We start from the raw sequence: 4,496 nt of genomic DNA, 5'->3' as shown, positions 1-4,496 counted from the left end.
GGTGGTAATATCCCTGAACTGCATAGTGGCAACTTGTAAAATAATACCCATTTCTTCAGCTGTACCTTTAGTTGTTTGTTCCTGGCAAAAATGGATGAATTTTACTCAAACGTACACAAGGTGGATTTTATTTCCCATTTCCCCACAGGGGGGTAGGTTATAAGTTGGATTCAATTAGGTTAAATTATTAGGTACACTTAAGCCTGGTTAGGTAATGTTAAGTTAAACTCTTAGGTTAGGACAGTTCCTTCCACCATTATGCTGACGAATCAAAAGAGTTGTCACGATGGAACATAAAACAATGGGCAAACAGATTTCACAAGAAATCTTTATTTAGGTAAATTTTTAGAAGTAACCAACGTTTTCTTTTATTATTATTTTTATGGTTTCCAATGCAAAATACCGTGTTTTAATTAGTTTTGACCTTCATTTTTGGGGGAAAATCCCCCTTTTGTAATTCTGAGTAAGATTTCCAAAAGTGGGTTTATCCCCCCAAATCAAGATCAAAAGTAATTAAAAACACACTATTCTGCATTAAACTAACCCAAACTAACCTAACCTAAGCTAACCTAACCTAGGGCCTGACATAGACCAAGTGCACATGCCTGCACCAGCCAATATGATGTGACATTCATCCGCTACTGAGCGATAGCCTAACCTAAGCCACTACATGACGACCCCTACAAAATTTGCTCCCCCAACTCAAACTAGCCGTAAAAGGTAAGTCTTGGTTAGAATAGTTCAGGGCCGTACGGTAATATAATGAAAATCGGTAACGTTGGTTACTTCTAAAGTTATACCTTTATTTACCATCCCAGAAATAGTAAGAAAAATATAGTAGACTATAAGGAAAAAGAAGAACTGATCTGGTATGGTAAGGCACTACTACTGCATAAACTTTATGTTTGCAGAACTTTTATTTGAGGACCACTAAATACGGTGTAAGAGAGCAGCTTGAATTGCTGCGTAGTGATCCTCCAAGTTTACCGAGGATGGAGCTATCATGAATTTATTTATCAGAAATGACACTATTAATCGTGTGGAATTTTTGCCCTTTCAGTGTTACCATAATGGCATAAGTCTCCGCTTTTAGCATAATTTGATCTCAGACTTGATGCTTGACATAATTACTAATATAATGGATTAATTGCCATCAGATTTGGTGCTTGGCATAAATACTAATATACAATAATGGATTATTTGCCATAATGGAATCCTAGCATAATCCTGCAATGCCTAGGTTTAGAATAGCTACCGGTATTTCTTATTTGCGGGCCACTGGGTTACTAATTTGTCATTTGGTCGTGATATTTACATTTTGGTCTAATGACAAATATTTGGAAGAATGGCATGCTAAATTCCAAAGATAGCTATATCTGTCAGGATCTTTGGAATCATTGCTGTGGACGAAGAGCAGGAATTTGACAGTAAATGGTAATCACATATGTTAAAGGATGAAGAAACAAATATTCTCTAACAAAATGCAAACCCTGACGGTAAGCTCCTCTGGTAAAAAGTCAGAGTGACTGATTGAAACTCTCATTGTTGTAAGGGTATACAGAGTGCATATACAAAAAAAGGAGATGGTGGGTTTTGCCACACACACCCTGCAACAAACATAAAGAGGTGTTGAGTTATGTCATACATCCCTTCAGAACAGAGATGTAGTAACACATTTTGTAGGTATGGTATAGGAGGTCTGATCAAAAAGTAGCTATGACCTTTAGTTAGTAAAAAAAAAAAAAAAAAAAAAGTTAAGACTTTAATGACCTTCAAAGTACATTTTTCCCCTTGGGACCCAACCACATAGCCCAGTGGCCCTTCTGTCGCGAAAACATTCAATAAACCAGTTTTTGGGATCATCAACAAGATCCTTGTCATGCCTGATTTTAACTCATTTGTTGTCTCAAATCTTGAACCTTTCAGTGACATATTCAGTTAAGGAAATAGCCAAAAGTCACAGGGAGTCATGTCAGGAGAGCAGGGCACTGCTAGACCTGTGTGATCCTGTGTTTTGCCAAAAAAAATCCTAGATGAGATGGGATGAATAGGATGGAGCATTGTCATGGTAGAACTGGCAGTCCTTTGTCTCCCACAGCTCTCATCTCGATGCACTGGATTTCCTAGGCAATGGAAAACTCCCAGGTAGTACTCTGATTGTTGGGCCCTCTGGAGCATATACCCAATGAAGAACACCCTGATACTGTACATCCCCATAGTACGCGAGTATATGGGCGGCAGAGGACATCGCGTACTGTGAATACATAAACCTATGGGAAAAATTACATATGGGCGACACCCCCCTTCATGGGCAACCCTTGAGACCCCTTTCAGACCTAAGTATTGTACTATACAGGGAAACTATCTAAGACATATTACCTAAGATAAAGTAAACCAACAAGATTATGGCTTTACTAGGTAAATCAACAAGGATGTGGCTTAACAAAACCAACAAGAATATGGCTGCTCACCTTTACCCAAGAGGACAACAGGCATGATGGAGGTAAGAAGAGGATCCGAGGCAGGATGAGGCACCTAGCGTGCAACTCCTGCATCACCCACTACACCACCCGACACACCACCTTCCTCACCACCGGCACTTTCGACAATTGCACCAGCTAATGCACTCACTTCATTCACAGACCCTTCAAAGTCTATTTCTGACACCTCAGACATCGAATCAGTCTCTTGATCCTCCTCGGGATATGACTCTTCTGATGTTGAAGGGAGCTATTCATCACTTCGTTCAAGTTGAAGGAAACGGGTAATGAGTGTTTGTTTGCGTCTGTTTACTTCCTGGTTGTACTTGTCAGTGTAGAAGCGAAAGGTTTTGTCCAGTGAAGACGTCACCTTCTCCACTCGCAACTGACAGTGTTCGATGTCCTTGAATTCTTCCTTGAATTTATCAAGGGCACACAGTACCCTGCTGATCTCCATCATGGACAAATCTTCACTCTCCATCACTGGTGTTGCTAGCTTTGCTGCGATCTCCTGCTCTGCGTCGGTCTTGTCCACTTGCTGCACGATTTCCTGGGGATCCTGCTCTGCTGCTGCCGAATGTAAACTCCTGATCTCCTCCAGCGAGACGGCCTGAAACCCGGGCACAGCTTGTGCACCTGTGAGAGTGGCTGCCTCGGCAGCGGCCAGGGACTGAAAGCTGCTTCCCGGTGCAATTTCACACAGGTGCGGTACGATGAGGCGACAAGCATGGTTAATTGTTGCAGTGGTTATATCTGCCAAAGAGGACAAGAAAGTGATGGCATCCATGAGGTTGAATGACCGCCAAAAAGCCATAATAGTCTTCTCAGGAGTTGAAGTTGATTGTGCGTCTGTGTGTGGTGAGGATGAAGTGGGTGGCAAGTTCAAACCATCCTCGGCATCCATGACATCACTCCCAACTGTGTTGAAGTCAAGAATTGCCTGCAGTTCCTCACAGCTGTCGGTCTTGGTGCGGAGGTGATTGTAGAGGCGTTGGTGGTATAGCTGCTTGACTGTTGCAATCAACTCCTGATCTAGTGGTTGGATGAGAGGTCATTCTTGGGGGCAGAAAAACGGTCTTGCATTCCTTGCTAAGGTCTGCTAGCCAGGTTGGATGACTTCGGGCATTATCAAGGATGAGCAGCACCTTGAAGGGGATGCCAAGTTCCCGGGATTTTGCCTTGGCATCAGGGATGAAATGCCGCAACAGCCACTCGGAAATGATGCTGCTTGTCATCTAACCATTGGAGTTGCTGTACCAGAATACCCCGCTGTCATCCATGCAGCACAGATCCTTGTAACATCTGGGGTGTGCTGCAGTATGCACCACAACAGGCCGCATCTTGTGTGAGCCTGATAAGTTCACAGCAAACATGATTGTTATCCTGCTCTTGTTGATTTTTCTGCCCTGGACCTGGGGCTGGTTCTTACTAATAAAAGTACACTTTGGCATAGCCTTGTAGTATAGGGCTGTTTCATTCATTCATTCATTCATTCATTGCCAGACGCCATGTATCCCAGACGGGGTGGCCAAGGGCTTAGAGTTAATTGTTTTACAGGGAGGGGCACTAATCCTCCACCAATCCCACTTGACACGTAGGGATGCCAACAGCATCTGGTGTTCCCAGGCGGTCACCCATCCAAGTACTAACCAGATCCAATGTTGCTTAACTTCGCTGATCGGACGGGAAGCGGTGTACTCAACGTGGTATGGCCGTTGGCAGTGTTATAAATTTGGTCCCTGCTGTAGCCGCCCTCGTCGAATATCCCTTTTAGGATGGCTGGATAATCCCTGGCCGCCATTTCATCTGCTGATGCACACTCTCCCGTGAGCCGAATGTGACGTAGCTCCTTCCTCTTCAGAAAGCGGCAAAGCCATCCCATGGAGGCTTTAAATGGTTTCTGAACAGCAAGCTTCAGAGCTGCAGCTTTGTAGAAAATCTTGGCATGGTCCCTGATGTAGCGCCCCTTCAGTGGAATTTCTTCCTTCTCCTTCCTCAGGATAAATGTAGCCAGGT

At 43.6% G+C, this 4,496-nt stretch overlaps 1 non-coding gene across 1 annotated transcript; it reads right to left on the bottom strand.

Annotated features, from left to right (window-relative positions):
• Window positions 1-4,081: 4,081 nt before the first annotated feature.
• Window positions 4,082-4,200, bottom strand: LOC145408873 (5S ribosomal RNA). The gene has a single exon (XR_013898991.1). It is a non-coding gene; the product is annotated as a 5S ribosomal RNA (ribosomal RNA).
• Between the last annotated feature and the right edge of the window lie 296 nt (window positions 4,201-4,496).

The sequence above is a fragment of the Coenobita brevimanus genome, chromosome 78 (assembly GCF_032717465.1).
Source record: "Coenobita brevimanus isolate Jiangsu-jjx chromosome 78, ASM3271746v2, whole genome shotgun sequence".
Taxonomy (NCBI): Eukaryota; Metazoa; Arthropoda; class Malacostraca; order Decapoda; family Coenobitidae; genus Coenobita; species Coenobita brevimanus.
This window is presented reverse-complemented; position numbering and strand designations above follow the sequence as displayed.